This window comes from Adiantum capillus-veneris, chromosome 13 (assembly GCF_014529385.1).
Source record: "Adiantum capillus-veneris isolate H3 chromosome 13, ASM1452938v2, whole genome shotgun sequence".
Lineage (NCBI taxonomy): Eukaryota > Viridiplantae > Streptophyta > Polypodiopsida > Polypodiales > Pteridaceae > Adiantum > Adiantum capillus-veneris.
In genome coordinates, this window is record NC_140943.1 from 55,112,563 (window position 1) to 55,133,098 (window position 20,536).

The window sequence follows — 20,536 nt, forward strand, 5'->3', positions numbered from 1 at the left end:
GCTGGCCGCGATAAAAATTTGCAATTAATAATGTGAGCATGACCTAATGTACAAATTTTAAAGCATGAGTATCGAGAAGAGAAGACGACATTATAGAAGTAGAATAGAATAAGTAGTCCTTTTTTTATAATTTCATCGGGGGATGCCTTAAATTTGTTAGGACGCATGGGACTACAAACACTAGATTACAAGTGTTCAATGTTGGTTGACTATCATATTATGTCGGGAGGTTGACTGTGTTGGGCCTTTTTATTCCTAAGAATCATTTGGGGGGGGGGGGTGTGCCGACGCACCAAGTTACAATATGTATATTGAGATAGTATGCAGCTGGCCGAGTGTCCTAGTTGAGGGTGTTTTGGACGCTGGCGATGAGGCGGCGCACTTCATCATCATCAATGCCAAGAGTGGTCTCGAGCACCTCCTCGGGGAGAGGCGGATTGGAGGCGAAGAGGGCAACGGCGAGTTGGGAGGCACCAGGGTTTTGGCTATTGAGGGCGGCGATGGCAAGGGCAGGCTTGGATTTTTCTGGGTTGAATTGGAAGTGGACGAGGCCACGGGGAAATACGAAGAGATCACCAGCATAGATGGTTTGGTAGAAGAACTGGTTGGCGGTTGGTTGGGTGGAGGTGGAGACGAAGCCCACGAGCAGCGTGCCTTGGGCGAGGTAGAGGACTTCGGTAGCACGGGGGTGTACGTGCGGCGGGTTAATGCCGCGGGGCTTGTAGTCGATGCGGGCAATGGAGAGGCCTTGCGTGTTGAGGGCGCCGAAGTTGGCGGCGGTGACGAGGTTGACAGCGGAGCCGAGGTTTCCGGTGAAGTTGGTGGCGTTGCGGAGCAGGTGGGAGGCGAAGTCAGAGGATTGCACGGCAGCGGCAGGCTTGCAGGGCAGGCCGTTGATGTTGAGGGTGAGCTGGAGCTTCTGCAGCTCGTCGGGGCTGAGGGCCACGCAGAAGTCTTGCAAGGGGTCCTCGTCAGCAGCGCAAACAGTTGGGAGGCAGGGGTGCGGCCAACCCTAGCAGCAGCAGCGCTAGCTGCAGGGCAGCCACAAGCTGCTTGGGCGACATTTATATTGTTAAAAGGAGTAGCTGCGGTGATGCAGAGGCGCGATCAGGGCTGGGCTGGGGTGAGAATAATGGAAATGCGTAAGAGGCCGGAGAGCTAATGACGTGATGAGGCACTTGATGAGCTCGTCTTCTTTTATGGGCGCTGCTCCGGGGACCGAGTCCTGCATGTACTCGACGTAACCTGCTTGTTCCTTGTTGCTGATGCGCGCCTCGACGTCAAATTAACCCACGCGTTTAGCTAGTCACGACATTTTCAACAAAACAAATTACCTCCGGTTTCAAATTATCACATCACCCGTCACTCTCAAAGCAACACAAACTATTAACAAAGCTTCTATATAGTCTCGAAAGGTACCTAAGGATAGCTTGTGAGATTTGGCACGTTACATGCTTGTTCCTTGTTGTTGATGTGCACCTCGACGTCGTCAACATTTTGATTTTTTAACCACGTAAATTATGTTTAGATGATCGGGACGACCTTTTCATCGGTTTCAAATTATCATCCTTACATGTGACACGACAACACCCAAAAAGCGCTCCAAATGTCGCGACTCACAACCAAATAGTCCTTGACTAAAGGATAGCTTGGCATTGTTTTGGCTATAAATTGTATGGGCTGCTTCTAGTCCCCAAGGTTTCCTTCTCTCGGACGACATGCGGGCCAAGTGGTGTCAGAGGCAACTACGTCTGTAGTGAAGCTAGGACTGGGGCATGGTAGCTGCATCTTTCATTTTGAGAATGGGGGATTCAAATCCAAGCATCACTTGACTTGCACAACACCGTCGCGACAAGATTGACAACGTCAAATAGTTATCCCATGGATTTCGTCCACTAATCAAGTTGATACATTTAGAAGGGGCAAGCCCCATAGAGAGATATAGAAGGAGAGAGGTGCTACTGAGTTTAAGAAAAATATTGACAACGTCAAAAAATTATCCCATGGCTTTCGTCCACTAATCAAGCTGATACATTTAGAAGGGGCAAGCCCCATAAAGAGATAGAGAAGGGGAGAGGTGCTATTGAGTAACATGGCAATATAAGGGCCATCATTATTAGCATTCCGGTCATCTCAATGAGTAGTATCATTACCAAAAATGCTCGTGCTTGCTTATGTCATATCAATAATAAATGTAGTCTAACATTTATCAGGGCAAACTATGTGGTGACCTTGATGTCTCAACACTCTCTTGGAAGCCAAACACCATCTCTTCTACTACATGTGCATCACTCAAAATCATGTTTCAACTTCTGTTCTCCAAGGGTCTTAATTATAAAGACATCCGTAGTCATGTACCTAAGGTCAATGACGAACCCTATCTCTCATAAAGTGGTAGGAGCTTCACCCATGCAGGAAACACTTGATTTTGTGCTAGTTGTATGCTAGTAAGATTGGACTCAAGTTAAATGACAGCTAGTCTCTCGACCTGCATTGTAACATTTAATGGGCTAAAAACTTGTGTGTAGCGGAAATTAGCATGAACATAGTGACCATTTCATTAGAATAGAATCCTAATGAGAACTACAAGAGTGCTTGGGTGGAGAGAGCAACAAAAAGCATAACACCTAGTTAGATAGCATGAACAATACTTTCAAAAGAGAGAGAAATTAAGCTATTGACAACAGTTGAGGACCGGATTTACATGGAACCGGTCCCCCCTCCAAAAGGCTTTGTATTATGGTTTCTCCCATCAAGAGAGACATTGTACAATATAATTCTTTGTGTTCCTTCAAGACTAGCTAGTGCAATGAAGATGAAAGCTTCATGCACCAAGCAAAACACTTCTCAAACACAACATCAATTATCTCCGGTCTCAGACCCAAGACCTCACACACTTTCAAAGATGGTGAGAGCTAGCGGGGTATGAGAGTAGATTGAGAGGAAGACGGAGTAGTCTTACGTGAAAGATGTACATCTCCTCACATAATCACTCATATTAGCATAGCTTAGCTTAGTAATTAGCATGGTAGAGGAGATGTGTAGGCCTCCCTTCTCACAAGCTTGGAGTAGGTGATAAGCTTTCCATTAAATCTTGAGAAGGAGAGAGAGTCTTCTTTACTTCACACATGAGATTATGTGAGTGTGTGTGTGATAATGCCTTGCAGAAATGAGCTATTTGACCCCTCTTGCTATTTGATCATGCTCCACTCTCATTGGACCTCGCTAGGGCTAGCCAATGATAATTAAACAGTATAAGTGATAGCCTTCTGACGTGTGTCCCCCTTTCCCCTTTTGTGAGAGCTTGATGTAATTAATAAATGCAACTAAACTCTCATTGGACCCCTTTGCCTCCTGGCCAATAGGAATCAGGCAAGCCATTGGGCTGCTGAATGCTCATTGGACCCCTTGGGAGACTGTCCAATAGTCTTCTAGAGAGCTTAATTCTCATTGGTTCTTTTATTAAGTGTTTTTAAATTAATTAAACTAGATTTACTCTAGCCTAATTCTCATTGGTCCACCTCCAAGGCCATCCAATAGGAATTGGGTACACCTTGTGGGCATCTAGGCTAGGGAGCTGACATGTGTCCCTCATTCCCTTTGTGTAAAGGGAGATTGTGTGTGTGTGTGTGTGACTTTCTCTCTCATCCCCTACAAGCAAGGCTCGCCCCCTCCTATGTAGGGATTTGTAAAGACTTTTGGGACACACACAAAGCATCCAATTCCCCCCATGGTTGACCTTTGGACACAACCTTTGAATTTTGGAACCTTAGCATTTTGAAAGTCACTAGAAAACGTGCTAAACCACTCACGATGCGACGTGACATGGAAAGTAGCATCTGAATCTAGTAACCAATGTGAAGACAATGTGCAATCCGATATGCAATCCGTAGACATAAGATCGTCTGAAGACAAGCTAGATGTAAATGTGACATCGCCGTCACAAGCATACTCAGTAACCACCGTACTGATCTCACTAGCATCTGTCATGCCCAAATTTGCATCACGTATCTGTCGCCTCCGTTGTCTCAAACGCATGAAACATCGACGCCTAATGTGCCCTCTATGTCCACAATGCCAACATGTCAAGTCTCTATGCCGTCTCTCTCCCATGGACATAGAAGTGGGACTAGACTCCCCTGTAGACATGGATGTCGCGTACATAGCATGTAAACTCTGCCATAAAGCATGAGTTGTAGTCTCTCTCGAGACCTGCCAGTAAACAGACTCAACCAGATGCAAACAAATCGTGGCTAACTCATCAAGATCCTGCCAATCATCATCACTCATAGACTTGGGCTTTGCCGATAAACCACGCAAGGGTATATCGTGCCCCAAATCTGCCAATGCAACAAGCATATGCTCCTTCCAAGCAACAAAATCTACACCATCAAACTGTGTCAGACCATAACGCTGGAAGTCAAATGAAAAATCAGCCATAATGCTCACAAAAGAGCAACCACCAATGAGTAGCAAATGTCAACCAAATCAGCCCTAAACTGGCTCGAATTGCATCAACAAAAGTCTGCAAATATGGCTGCAAATCAGCCCCAAAACAGCCCCAAAATTCAGCTCTTAAACACAGTGCATAAACAAGTCACAAATGTGTCCCAGATCAGCCTACAACTAAACCATACATGGACACCTACAAAGAGGAAACAATGGCTGAAAATTCAGCGCCCAAATAAGCCCTCAAATCTTCCTGTAAACTTGTAAACCTGTAGCTGAAACCTGTTGAAAAACCTCAAGCCATTAGTGCTCGAATCCGGCTACCTAGCTCGTAGCCACACAAGCATACATCACAACATTCACTCTTGTGAGTGTGTCAAGATAACTGTACGCCTGTCAAACCGTGAGCTAATTACCAAGCCCACACAGTGCGGTATCGATGCATACAGACACACAAATCTCCCACCTGCAGAGAACATGTACACCGCACGCAAATACTGAGTGCAACCTGCAATCTCTACCTAGATCGCATAAATGATGCGCATAAAACTCCTGGGAAAATTTAGCCAGAGTTTCGTCAGTAAAACGGCCACAAAACCAGTAACCAAGCTCAAAACCATGAGCTACCAAAGCGCATCAAACCGCACTCCAAATGCATGCACCAATCTCTACACTTTGCATACATCATTGCAAACACCTGCAAATCTAGTACACAAATATCTGCTCTACATGTGACTGCCAAAAAACATGCTCGAGGCATACATTGCCGAGCTCAAAATGCAATCACGTTAGTCTCCCTGAGCATCAAACCACATAAGGCATACATCGTATCCTCCCACCTGTGAGGAAACTTGCAGCAAATATCACTCTCACATCTGAGAGCAAACCATGTGTGGAATCCTCGACACACAATAAACAACTGCTGCTGCAGAAAATTCGACATTCAGAATTTTAAAATTCTGATATGAGGAGCGCGTCCGGAGCGTGCCAAAACCCCAAGGTAGACTCCTGGATCACATGTATCTGAGTCCGGGTGTGAAAGCTATGCCAAAAACCTCCGTTTCGACCCAAAAACGCAACATAAACTGCCAAAAGAGGGCTGAAAAATGCAGCTCCTCAACCGTAGCTCGAATGAGGTTTCTGATGGCTCGAATGGCTTCGAAAGGGGAGTAAAACGCCAAGACACCTGGTGGAAACGCTCTCGAAAAGCTGAATTTGCCGATGCCGAAGTCGAAACCCTGTGTGCACTCTTGAAAGTGCGCGCGCGCGGACGCGAAAACAGCAAGCACAAAACCTCGCTCTGATACCAATTGAAGGGGATCGGAGAGCACCACAAATGGAGAGTGAGAGAGAGAAGGAGACACACGACACACAGATATGGGTGGGGAGACTCAAAAGAGTGAGAATCCCCCTATACACTTATGCTACGTATAAGGTATACAAGTCAGTGGGCGTCCAGACTCTGGGCGACCGGGTAAGGCACAGGCGCCTATACCCCAATTGTCTTAATGGGCTGAACCTTAGGGTCTTTTTAGCTCATTGTTACACATGGCTCTTTTGCAGATGGCCTCCCCTTTGGATCCCTATTTTCCCTCCTTTGGATCCCTACTGTGGCCGGTCTGCTAGCTTAACCAATATTCTAGTTGTTTCTCCCGTGGCACTTCCCCATATTAAATGATCAGTTTAACATGAGAAAATCATTTAGGAGAATTAGATATTGATCATTATTACATTACCTCTCTCTTAAAATCATAGTCGTCTTTGACTATGGGGTAGAGAAGATAAAGCATATTCACTAGTCGTTTTCTTAGCGGGTAGAGGATCCCTATGTTACCCTACGACATCATTCCACAATGGATGACTAGTTCATTTGGTGCTTGAGAGCCTGAGGCTGCTGCAAGCATGTCTGCACATTAGTCCTATCAATCTTCCATAGTAGAGTGACAAGCTCTACTTGGTGTTTGGGAGACGTCGTCTCCATAAACTTGATCTAAGCATGCACACTACTTCATTTTTGTGCACAATAAAGAAAAAGAGAGTCTTATAAGACAAAAACTTTGTTCATTTTTAACATTTTGTACATTTGCTTACTCTTGGGAAGTATTGTAAGCATTGACAAGGTTTAGGTTATCCTTTAATTGTATGCCTTGCATCCATCTAGCATCTTCAAAAGGATAATTTTTAAACTTAATAAGATATCGTCGGATAGTCTTACCGCCTCTTAGTACCTTGTCTTCATGTCGGAGAATGGACTCGGGCTGCAGCACCTCTTCTTGGTCCTCGATCTCTGGTGGGTCTTCAGTAGTTGGTTATTGATGTGGCTCTTCTTTGTAAGGCTTTAATAGGCTCACATGCAAAGCATTGTGTATGAGCCAATGATTGGGCAACTTGAGTTGATAGGCCATCTCATTGATTGGCCTAAGAATCTGGAAGGGACGATAGTACCTTTTTGCTAGTTTAGCATAGTACTTTTGGTGTCCCGTAGGATTCTTGCCCGTCGTGTGCCTTAATCGAGCCTTGGGAAATTTTAATAAGACCCAATCGTTTTCTTTAAAAGCTTGGGCTCTTCTGTGCTTGTCAGCAGTAGTCTTTTGCCTTTGTTGTGAGATAGAGATAACATCCTTAATCTTTTGAAAATATTCTTGTAGGTCTCGGCTATACTCATATGCAACGAAGATCTTTCCATGTACCTTAAGCAACAAGGGACTTTTTTATCTTCCCTCAATTACCTCGAAAGGTGATTTTCCTGTGGAAGTATGTACAATGTTATTGTAAGCATATTCCACTAAGGGTAAGTACTTCTCCCATTGGGATCTTTGATCTACTTCCGTTACATAGGCTTTTAGTAGATCGAGAATTGTTAGGTTAGCTATTTCACTTTGGCCATCTGTTTGTGAATGATAGGCCAAAGAAAAGTTTAGCCTTGTCCCTAAATTCTCAAAGAGACCCTTCTAGAAATTACTGGTCATTCTAGGATCCCTATCCGACACTATGGACATTGGCAAGCCATGATACTTGAAAATTTGTGAAATGAAGAGGGTTGCCATTTGATGGGCTTTGATAGTCTTTTTGACAGGTATAAAATGAGCTTTTTTACTGAACCTGTATACTATCGTCCATATTCCCGTATTCCCATGGATAGACTTAGGCAATCCAAAGATAAAATCCATGGATATGCTCTCCCATGGTGAATTAGGGATTGGCAAGGGTTGAAGCAATCCAGGTTGCTTCCCTCTATCAAATTTTGTCTTTTGGCATACCACACATTTAGAAACATACTCTTGTATGTTCGCTTTCATGGTAGGCCAATAGAAATATGTTTCAATTCCCTTTAGGGTAGACTGAATCCCTCTATGCCCCGCGTAAGGAGGAGCATGAGATTCATACATTACTTTCTCACGTAGTGAGTTAGTAATGCATAGTCTATTGCCATAGAGAAGATAACCATCTTGTAAAGTAAATGGTTCTTCTTTCTTCCCTAATGCAAGGGCTGAAATCACATCTTTAAAATCGAGATCAATAGCATACTCATCTATCATTGAAGATAGATCATTGTGAGTTGCTATGGAAACCACATTCACTCTCGGCCGTCTTGAGAGTGCATTGGCTACTTGATTATGCTTGCCAGCAATGTGAGAAATATGATAATGAAATTGCGAAAGGAAAATTGCCCACCTCATTTGTTTGTTGGAGAGCTTGGTTTGCGTCATGAAGTACTTAAGACTTTGGTGATCGTTCTCAGAATGAAAGGAGTCCCCATAAATAGTGCTTCCATGAGTCTAAGGCATGTAGAACTATAAGGAGTTCCTTTTCATACATGCCTAGAGCTTGCTCAACAGGGTCGAGCCTTCGGCTTTCATAGCCTATGGCGTGCCCTTCTTGGAGAAAAACAGCTCCAAGGCAATCACCACAAGCATCACATTGGACCTCAAATGGTTTTGAGAGATCCGATAGTGTAAGCACAGGTTGAGAGATAAGCTTTTCTTTAAGCTTTTCGAAATAATTTTTCTCCTTACCAGACCATGTATACCTAATGCTTTTCTTTGTTAGGTCATGTAATGGTCCCGCAATTTGTGAGAATTTTTCTATGAAGCGTCTATAGTATGCACACATACCTATAAAGCTTCTTAGTTCATGAATATTCCTTGGTTTAGGCCATCCTTTTATTACCTCTAACTTTGATGGATCCATTTGGATGCCATCTTGAGAGATAATGTGACCTAAATACTGAATCTCTTGCAAGAGAAATTCACTTTTCTTTCGATTAACATAAAGTTTATCCTCTCTTAAAACTTGAAATATTACCTGGAGGTGTTGCTTGTGTTCGTCTAATGAATTAGAGTAGATGATAATGTCATCAAAGAACACTCCAGTGAAGGTTTGATGAGGCCCGAACAGCTTCTCCATCAAGCGGTTGAATGTGGCTTGTGCATTGGTCAAGCCAAAAGGCATGACAATGTATTCGTAAAGACCAAATGTGGTGCGAATTGCGGTCTTTATAATGTCTTGATCAACTATCCTTATTTGGTTAGCCACTTTTTAGGTCAATCCTACTGAAGTAGGTCGATCCTTGTAGCTTATCAAATAGGACTTCTACTCGTGGAACGGGAAACCTATTCTTGATAGTGATCCTATTTAGTGCTCTATAGTCGACACACATACGATATGTGCCGTCTTTCTTTTGCACTAATAGCACAGGTGAGCAAAATGGAGATGAGCTAGGCCTAACCATGCCCTTCTCAACTAACTCATGCACTTGCCGCATAATCTCCTCTTGTTGAGCTTGAGAAACTCTATAAGGAGGTTTGTTAGGTAGTGAACTTCCTGAAAGAAATTCAATTGCATGGTCATCATTACCTCGTTTAGGAGGTAGCTCACAAGGGATGTCTTCAATAAAGACATCTTGAAACCCCTTGAGAAAATTGGATAACTCTAATTCCTTTTGGTTGCTTTTATTTTCTTTTGCTAAAGCATTAGGTTCATTTTCAGAATCTTTAACAAAAATCATGTACACGAAAATAGAGCTCTTTATTGACTTGTTGAAAGCTGGTGTATATACAATGGGGATAGTGTTGAGATGTCGAGCTCTACACCTTGAGCTGGCATCCACTACGGGTCTTGGCTGCTTACAGCATTTACTCACTGGCGCGTTAGGTGACCGACACGGAGGATCTCTGCTAGTGATTCTACAGCTGGACTACACTTATAGTGCCAGCGTAGTACGCTTCTAGCGAGTTCACACTTAGTGACCGCATGTACATATGTGCTACTTTTCAGCTTTAGCACTTAGTCATTTTGTACTCTCTTTTCTGAGAAGAAGAAGAAGAAGATTTCCATCTCTGTGTGCTTTGTGCTTGTCTTGTGTAGCTCTCTTGCATCCTCATTCTTTACATGGTATCAAAGCTTGGTGTAGGCAAGAGAGGCTAAGAGAGCAAGAGCATCACAATCCCTTCGTTCACACAAGTTTCTGAACATGTCTCCAAAGTGCAGTATACAGAGATTTATTGTACAAGTACAGTGGTTGTATGTACGCTTGATTGGGGACACTCGTTGAGTGTAGAAAGCGTTACAGGTACCACGATAACAGGTTCAACAGATTTGCAGGTTTTTGCATATTGCAGCTATTTTGTCTTAGTGCTTCAAGATGTCTGACGGTTTCAGTCAGATTGTTACTGAGAAGCTTGAGAAAAATAACTACCCTGCATGGAAGTTCAGAATAACAAATTTCCTAAAAGGAAAAGGTTATTGGGACTATGTAGAAGGAGACAATGAAAAGGAACCAGAGATTCCCGAGGCAAATGCTACAGCAGAACAAAGGAAAGCTTTGAGGGACTGGCAACAAGGCCAGAGCAAAGTGATGCATTGGCTTTCTATGAGCATCACAGATGGCATGATGGGCTATCTACAGGATGCTGAAACCCCCGCCATTGCATGGAGAAACTTAGGTAGAGTGTTCGAGGTGAACACCAAGGCCAGGAAGCTTCAACTAAATTCGGAGCTAAATCAGGTTAAGAGGAACAACCTCTCCATCAATGATTATGCTTTGAAGATCAAGAGTATCATTGAGGCTCTTGGACCTATTAAAGTCTCAGTGGAAGACGATGACATTGTCCGTGCATGCTTGGATGGTCTAGGAGATGAGTATGTACATTTTAGGTCTTCCATGAATACAAGAGACGACATCCCCGTGTTCCAAGATTTGATTTCTATGCTTATTCTTGAGGAGAAGAACCTTGACACATCTTCTTCTCATGGTTGAAATAATTCTGAACAGGCCTTCTATTCTAACTCCAACAGAGGTAGAGGTAGAGGTCGTGGTCGAGGCTCAAGGGGTTGCAGGGGCCAATTACTGGAAGGTCAATCAAATCAAAACAATACAGGTGGCAGGGGAAACAGTCTCAAGGCAGGGGGAGTCAAAGAGGTCATGGTGCAGGATCAAGCAGTCAGTAACATACTCCAGATAGCAGAGAATGTTGGACTTGTGGTGAAAGAGGTCACATGTCACGTGACTGTCCAAAGGGAAAAGAAAGTGGAAAGAGAGAACAGGGCAACTATGCATCTACTAGCAGAGATGCAGATGACAGCAAAAACGAGCGCATGTTTGTTATGCAGCATGTAATGAATACAATGACTGCAGAGAATTCCACCCAAGATGATGTTTGCTATGTGGATTCAGGTTCCTCTAATCACATGACGTCTCGTGGAGAGTGGTTTAGAGATATGCGCAAACCAGATGTGTCAGGCTATGTGCAGACAGGAGATGACACAGCTCACCCCATTGCTCATGTAGGGGACATACCTCTAAATACGAAGAGTGGAAAATCAAAGTACTTAGCAGATGTACTTCATGTCCCAAACATTACAAAGAATATTTTTTCTGTTGGAAAAATGGTTGTGCAGGGTTTGCAGGTTCGCTTCAATCCAAATGGCTGTTATGTAGAAGATTTCCAGAACGGCTGTAAGCTGATCACAGAGGGCAAATGTGTGGGCAGAATGTTTACATTGAATGTAGACATGCCTGAGGTAAAAGCTGCATTATTTGCACAGGGCACAGGTGTTGTGGCTGATGTTGACATTTGGCACAAACGCATTGGCCATGTCAATGAGCAGAGATTGCGCAGCATGCTATCAAAACAGATTGTAAAAGGTTTGCCCAAATTCAAGGTGGATGGTATGCATAAAGTGTGTGCAGCATGCCAGTTTGGAAAACAGTCAAAGGGCTCATTTCCACATGAGCGCAATGTATGTAAAAAGCCACTTGAGGTGGTGCACACAGATGTTTGGGGTCCAACCGATACTGCAAGTATACATGGTTGCAGGTATTATGTCTCTTTCATTGATGACCATACAAGGAAAGTATGGGTCTACTTCATGCGTAACAAAAGTGAAGTGTTTGGTCACTTTCACGACTTCAAAGTCATGATTGAGAAGGAGACAAATATGCAAATCAAGACATTGAGGTCAAATGGAGGGGGAGAGTACTTCTCCAATGATTTTTCAGATTTTCTGCGAATGAATGGTATACGCAGGCAGTTTACATGCAGATATACTCCACAACAGAATGGGGTCGCAGAAAGGAAAAACAGGCACATTGCAGAGGTTGCACGTGCATTGATGAATGAGAAGAACATGCCTCATCATTTCTGGGCTGAAGCCATAAATACAGTTGTGTACATTATGAACAGGACACCTACAGCTGCGGTGCATGATGTAACACCTGAGGAAAAGTTTACAGGTACAAAGCCTGATTTGGCACACTTGAAAGTGTTTGGCTGCATAGCTTACGTGCATGTACCAGATGAGTTGCGTAGGAAATTGGATCCTAAAGCAGAGAAATGTATTCTTGTGGGATATTCCCTTGAAAAAAAGGGGTACAGGTGCTACAATCCTACTACACGAGAATTACGAGTGAGCAGAGATGTAGTCTTTGATGAGATGAGAAGCTGGTACAGTAATGCACATGGCACTATTGGGGCTGATGTAAAAGATGATGTGGTTGTACAAAATGTGAGGCCACAGTCACAGGTTTTGAGTGGACCACAAGAGTTTCATCGTGGCTCTGTTGAGAAAAGGAATGGTAGACTACGTACGCAGGTTACTCCACCAACAGTACAGGGAATGTATCACGAAAAGGAAAGGAAAAGGTTGATGAACCTCCCTTTATGCTGATGCATCATCAGTTTTTCACATGTAGACATGGATTCAGATGGTTCTGAACAAAGTCTTGATGAGGAATTTGGAATCCGGCTGTCAGGACACCTGGTGTAAGGAAAGTACAAGAAGATGAGAGAGGGCAAAGGAGTGACCCAGGACCGCGCAGATCTAATAGAGTCAGAAATCAAAACCATTTCAGAAATTGACTTATGATGGGTATCTAGCGCATCACCAAGCCTACATGGCTAAGGTGATACAGGATGTGGAGCCCACATGTTTTGAGGATGCAGTTAAATGTGCATTGGGATGATGCAATGAATGAAGAGATGGCTGCATTGGAAGCAAACGACACATGGGAGTTGGTGCCATTGCCAAGTGGCAAGAAAGCTATTGGCTGTAAATGGTGTATAAAAACCAAGCATAAGGCTGATGGTAACATTGAGCGTCACAGGCAAGGCTGGTCGCAAAGGGTTATGCACAGACGTATGGCATAGACTATGAGGAGACCTTTGCTCCAGTGAAAAGATGACGACTGTGAGAGCTGTCATAGCAGTGGCTGCATCTAGAGGATGGATTATGCATCAAATGTATGTAAAGAATGCCTTCTTGAATGGTGAGTTGCAAGAGGAAGTGTATATGGATCGGCCACCTGGTTATGTCGATCCAGGTTACCCAATTATGTATGCAGACTTCTCAAAGCTTTGTATGGTTTGAAGCAGGGCTCTAGAAGCATGGTATGACAGGATTGCCAAGTATCTTGTCAGTATTGGTTTTAGGAGAGCTCATGCTGATCATTCATTCTATGTACTGAGAGTGATTGGGGATTGTGGTCATTACCATATATGTAGATGACCTTATTATTGTTAGTGACAATGCTATGGAGATTGACCATGTGAAGGTCTTCTCAAACAGGATTTGAAATGAAAGATTTAGGCGAGTTGCGCTACTTCTTGGCATTGAGGTGATCAGGACTCCAGAGGGTGTATGGCTATCACAGAGACAGTATGCTTTGGACATGTTGTCAAAGTATGGTATGGATGATTGTAAGCCAATTTCTATTCCCTTGGATGTGAATGCAAAGCTGAGTGCAGAGAAGGGTGAGTTGTTGAGGATGTCAACATGTACAGGAAGATTGTGGGTAGTCTAATCTACTTGACTATCACGAGGCCAGACTTGAGCTACACAGTAGGCTTGGAGAGTCAGTTCATGCAGCTTCCGAGGAAGCCACATTTGGATGGAGTACGACTCACACTTAGGTATGTGCAAGGGACTCTTGACTACGCATTGTTCTATGCAGCAGATGTGCCATTAGCATTGTATGGGTATACATATGCAGATTGGGCAAGTAGCATTGTTGATAGGAGATCTACTAGTGGCTTCATGTTCTCTTTTGGGAGTGCTGCTGTTACTTGGAGCAGCAAAAAGCATCCTACGATTGCTTTATCAAGCACAGAGGCCGAGTACAGAGGTGCATCAGTTGCGGCATGCGAGGTAGCTTGGCTACGCACATTACTTGAGGACATGGGAGTGCAGGTGGACCAACAGATTATCATTCATTGTGACAACCTCAGCAGCATGCAGTTGGCTAGGAACCCAGTGTTCCATGCCAGGACCAAACACATAGAGGTCCATTACCACTACATTCGAGAGCGAGTGTTGGTGGGCGACATCGACTTGGTCTACGTCAGCACAGAGGAGCAGATAGCGGATATCTTTACCAAGGCCCTCGGAGCTGAGAAGCTTCGACGTTTCCGGATTATGGTTGGACTCTGCGACATGCAGAGCTCGAGGGGGAGTGTTGAGATGTCGAGCTCTACACCTTGAGCTGGCATCCACTACGGGTCTTGGCCGCTTACGGCATTTACTCACTGGCGCGTTAGGTGACCGACACGGAGGATCTCTGCCAGTGATTCTACAGCTGGACTACACTTATAGTGCCAGCCTAGTACCTTCTAGCGAGTTCACACTTAGTGACCGCATGTACATATGTGCTACTTTTTCAGCTTTAGCACTTTCATTTTGTACTCTCTTTTTGTGAGAAGAAGAGAAGAAGCTTTCCATCTCTGTGTGCTTTGTGCTTGTCTTGTGTAGCTCTCTTGCATCCCATTCTTACAGATAGTGTTACCCATTTCCTTGGCATCTATATACATATCTTTTTCCCTGAACATAAAAGAGATTCTCCTTTCAGGGAATTTAACATTGGCAGCCAAGCGATCAAACCATGGTGCCCCTAGGATTACATCCTCATGCTTGAGAGGAGAGATAAGAAGTCCTCTTTGTCCACATAGCTTTGGACATGAAGCCTCAATTTCCCGATTAAGGAGTGACTGAAGCTTCTTGCCCCTTGAAAGCACTGTCTGCGGGTAGCACATCTCCCATCTCATAGGCTTGTATGCCTAGCTTGGTGGCCAACTCTATAGATATAAAATTGTGAGTAGAACCAGGGTCAAAGAGAATAAAAGCATCATGTTCTCTTACCTTCCCCAAGCATGGCATAGAGAAGATCCTTTGTGGTGAGTTTGGTGAATCTCCTCCTGTTGGATTTCAACCAAGGTAGCTCTAGGAGGATCTTGGCAGTTGTTCTTTTGGGGACAAGCGCGGTACGCATGCCCTTGTTCGCCGCACTTGAAACACCGGTTATCCTTGCGATAACGCTCAAGCTCTTCAGGAGAGAGATTTTTTTTACCTTTGTAAACTCCCTTCTCTTTAGCTTTGTTGGAGTTGCCCTTACGACACTTTTGGACATTGTCCTTCCCCTTAGGCTCGTTGGAACCCTTGTTTTCCGTGGGCTTATTATTTCTTTTAGCCCCCGTTTGGAAATTGATTCGAGAGGCCACCATAGTATGGTGTATTACGGCCGATATGGTACGTGGCCTTTGGGAGTTGACATACTCCACCATTTCTTCGGTTAAGTCCGCACAAAATTGTTGCTTCTGCTCTCCAAAATCCAACTTTTTGAAGACAGTGGCTTTGAGTTGTAGGTCCCAAAACTTGTCTACATATTTGTGAATGGATTCATAGGGAGAGAGATTTAAGCTTCGCCATTCGGTGAGTACTTTGCCTTTGGCATCGGTGGCCAAAAACTACTTCATAATGGAAGCTCTTAAAGCTTTCCATGTTCGTGGAGCTTCACCGTTGGCTCGTAGGCTAGACCACCATTGCCTGGCGGACTTTTGAAAGTGCATAGCTACATGGCGTAGCTTAGAGGACTCCGTGAAGCCCTCATCTCCAAACGCCGCATAAATTGTTGGATAAAGGCCAAGACTTTGTCCGTAGCACCAAGGTGCCATCATAGGTAAGGAAAGAGATGCTCTTCCCTCCCTCTTTGAAGTTTTGAGCTTGGACGACCTCTTCCATGCGGCATAGGATTTCCTATGGCCACTTCTTTTTGATGGTTCAAAGTTGCACATCACTTTCTTTAGAAGGTGAAGAATTTGAGGAAGGTGGAGAAGAGGGTGACCTCTTTCTCTCCTTTTTCTTGTCTTGATCTTCGTCGTCTTCACCATCACTTTCATAAGAGGAAGAGGATGAAGAAGATGGAGAAGAGGGTGTCCTCTTTCTTGCCTTTTTCTTCTCTTGCTTTTTGTCATCCCTCTTTGAATTATGGTGTGGAGAAGGGTGCGGTGGTCTTCTCCGTTTTGGAGGTGTTGGAGAGCATTTAGCCTGCCGTCTTCGTGGAGCCATCTCCACCAAGGTGGCGGGAGACTCACTTCTTTATTGTTCCTGCAGTGGAGGCTCTTGAGTTCTCCTTTGGGAAGGAGATGCATCATCAAGAAGTAAATTCTTGAGCCCTTCGTATGGATTCTCTTCTTCTTCCCGAATCGGAGAGAGACCTCTTTTGGAAGTCTCACAAGGAGGCTTCCTAGGTGTTCTCTCGTCATGGTGGTGAGCTTGGAGAATCCCATGAGCACGGAGCTGCCGTTGCACTTCACTTTGGAGATGGATTGCCCATGGCTTGTTGAAGCCTAGAAACAAGATAGTTAACAAGCATCCGGACATCATTAGTAGCTTGCTCATTAGCAAAATCAAAGTTATCAACATTAATTTCACTCTCTTTACTATTGTCAGCCATTCTAGCAACTTTTAGGTGTAAAATTTTTATGTGTACTTTGGCACTTCAAGCCCTAGTTGCTACTCCTCTTTACCCCTTTAGAAAAAGCACTCAAGCTACTGAACCCGTGGCTCGAATACCATTAATTGCAAGGAATAGAAGAGAGGATCCTTCAACACCAAAACAGCACCGGTCCCTGTCAAGATTCTAATAGCTCAATAGTGGTTAAGCCGTAGGCAAGCCCCGTAGGACTCCACTATTAAGATCATAGCTCTCGACGGTGATGCCCCGTTAACTGCATGAAGGCAGGCACACTGCAAGGCTGAAAAATCCCTATTCTACTTACTCACAGGCAATTAATAATACCAACCATTTATAGCTAGCTTGAGGACCTCCCTTCTTGAGCAAGAAAAGACAAACCTTGTGCTCTAATACCAATGTAACATTTAATGGCCTAAAAACTTGTGTGTAGCGGCAATTAGCATGAACATAGTGGGCATTTCATTAGAATAGCTTCCTAATGAGAATTACAAGAGTGCTTGGGTGGAGAGAGCAACAAAAAGCATAACACCTAGTTAGATACCATGAAAAATACTTTCAAAAGACTATTGACAACAGTTGAGGACCGGATTTACATGGAGTCGGTCCCCCCTCCAAAAGGCTTTGTATTATGGTTTCTCCCATCAAGAGAGACATTGTACAATACAATTCTTTGTGTTCCTTCAAGACTAGCTAGTGCAATGAAGATGAAAGCTTCATGCACCAAGAAAAACACTTCTCAAACACAACATCAATTATCTCCGGTCTCAGACCCAAGACCTCACACACCTTCGAAGATGGTGAGAGCTAGTGGGGTATGAGAGTAGATTGAGAGGAAGGAGTAGTCTTACGAGAAAGTGGTACATATCCTCACATAATCACTCATATTAGCATAGCTTAGCTTAGTAATTAGCATGGTAGAGGAGATGAGCATGCATTGAAGCTTGGCTCTTGGTTGGATTTGCATCACAAAGCCAAGAGTTGTTGGTGCAGGCCTCCCTTCTCACAAGCTTGGAGTAGGTGATAAGCTTTCCATTAAAGCTTGAGAAGGAGAGAGAGTCTTCTTTACTTCACACATGAGATTGTGTGAGTGTGTGTGTGATAATGACTTGCAAAAATTAGCCACCTCTCTGTCTCGGTCGACCCCTCTTGCTATTTGCTCATGCTCCACTCTCATTGGACCTTCCTAGGGCTAGCCAATGATAATTAAATAGTATAAGTGATAGCCTTTTGACATGTGTCCCCCTTTCCCCTTTTATGAGAGCTTGATGTAATTAATAAATGCAACTAAACTCTCATTGGACCCCTTTGCCTCCTGGCTAATAGGAATCAGGCAAGCCATTGGGCTGCTGAATGCTCATTGGACCCCTTGGGAGACTGTCCAATAGTCTTCTAGAGAGCTTAATTCTCATTGGTTATTTTATTAAGTGTTTTTAAATTAATTAAACTAGATTTACTCTAGCCTAATTCTCATTGGTCCACCTCCAAGGCCATCCAATAGGAATTGGGTACACCTTGTGGGCATCTGGGCTAGGGAGCTGACATGTGTCCCTCATTCCCTTTGTGTAAAGGGAGATTGTGTGTGTGTGTGTGACTTTCTCTCTCATCCCTACAAGCAAGGCTCGCCCCCTCCTATGTAGGGATTTGTAAATACTTTTGGGACACACACAAAGCATCCAATTCCCCCCATGGTTGACCTTTGGACACAACCTTTGAATTTTGGAACCTTAGCATGTTGGAAGTCTTAATGGGCTGAACCTTAGGGTATTTTTAGCCCATTGTTGCACATGGATATTTTGCAGATGGCCCCCCCTTTGGATCCCTATTTTCCCTCCTTTGGATCCCTACTATGGACGGTCTGCTAGCTTAACCAATACTCTAGCTTTTTCTCCCCAGGCACTTCCCCATATTAAATGATCAGTTTAACATGAGAAAATCATTTAAGAAAATCCTCTTGACAGCTTGCCAATGCTTTATGCATAAATTTAATGACCTATGAGACTGCAAACTGAATGTACGGCCTTGTGTTGCATACATAAATGAGGCATCCAACAACAGTTTGGTAAAGAGGAACATCTGGAAGATCACCAGCATCATGTAGACTCAATTTCACACCTGTTTCCGTGGGAGTGGCAATAGGTTTGCAATCCTCAAGTCCAAACTTACATAGCAATGTCTCTATGTAACTTTTTTGACACAAGGCAATACCACCATCACACTGCTTAAACTATGTGCCCAAGTAATGATGCAACAACCCCAAATTTTTCATCTTGAAAGTAGCATTCAAATCAGCCTTAAATTAAACAATATGTTCCTGATTGGGACCAATGATCAGCAAATCATCCACATAATGAACAACAATGAGAAGTACATCGCCCTCATGCTTGACGTACAATGTGCTTTCTGTTGGACTGTTACAAAAGCCTTTTTTGACCAAATGAGTGTCAGCTTTCTCATACCAAGCACGAGGAGATTTCTTCAACCCATACAAAGCCTTCTTACATCTGCACACTTTGTCCTCTTGTCCTTTCTTGACAAAACCGCGAGGCTGCATTACACAAACTTCCTCAAATATGTCACCAATCAAGCAAGCATTAACAATATCTGATTGATGTACATCCCAACTAGAATGAGCTGCCAATGCATATAGAAAACGAACAGTAGTCATACGACAAGTGGGAGAGAAAGGTTCTTCATACTATATGCCTTTTTGTTGTGCATAGCCTTTTGCAACGAGTCGAGCCTTATGACGATCAACCTCACCCTCTGACTTGCATTTCAACTTGTAAACCCACTTTGTACCAATGGCCATTTTGCCAGGAGGCAAATCACATAAAGTCCATGTGTCATTTTCTATAAGTGCATCATATTTTGATTGCATGGAAGCCATCCAATTTTTTGAATTTTGTGCTTAATCAAAAGATAGAGGTTCCTCAACATCATGTAAGCTAGACACAACCAAAGCATAACAATTTGATGCATATAAGAGGGATGGCGGGAACCTGAACGAGTACGACTAGACAATGGTGCATCCAATTTGCTGTCACGTAATGTATGCACCAACCATTTTGGCATATTACCTCTAGCCTGCTCATTTTCAGCCCTTTTTCTCATCAAGTACATCATGTACATTTGCATCAGTAATAGACTAATCTGTAACATTTTCAGAAACCCCCATAGGCTGTACATTTGCCTCATTGGAATTTACATTCAAACTTCCACCACTGAAAAGAGGCAACAAAGTGTCATAAATGGCCTTTGAGCTTACATTAGTGTCTCTAGTACATGACAGCAAGGGTTGAACAAAATCTTCCACAAACACAACATCTCGTGAAACCAAAATATGCTTTGTTTGTGGATGATACAACTTGTAACCTTTGCTTTCAGCACTATAACCAACAAAAATACATTTGACAATCTTATTATCCAATTTTTTGCGTTGTGTTTGTGGCATCAAAGCATATGCCAAACATTTAAAAACACGCATGTGCTCAATAGAACGCTTTCTATCATTCCATGCTTCATATGGAGTAATAGACTGAAAAGATTTTGTAGACACCTATTGAGTACATAAGTGGCACACATGATGGCCTCAAGCCAAAAAGAATGCAGCAAAGCTCGAGTTTTGACCATACATCGTGCCAGTTCTGTAAGTGACCTGTTTTTCCTCTCAAGAACACCATTTTGCTGAGGCGTATAAGGCACTATACCTTGGTGTTTTATCCCACGACTAGCCATAAATGCATTAAATTCATAAGACATATACTCCCCCCTCGATTGGAACGGAGGGTGCCCATACTACAGTTCGAGACATTTTCAGCCATAGCCATAAATTATTTGAAG

At 43.5% G+C, this 20,536-nt stretch overlaps 1 pseudogene; it reads left to right on the top strand.

Moving 5' to 3' along the window:
* Positions 1-304: 304 nt before the first annotated feature.
* On the top strand, positions 305-1,016 carry LOC147444030 (uncharacterized; annotated as a pseudogene).
* The last annotated feature ends 19,520 nt before the right edge of the window (positions 1,017-20,536 follow it).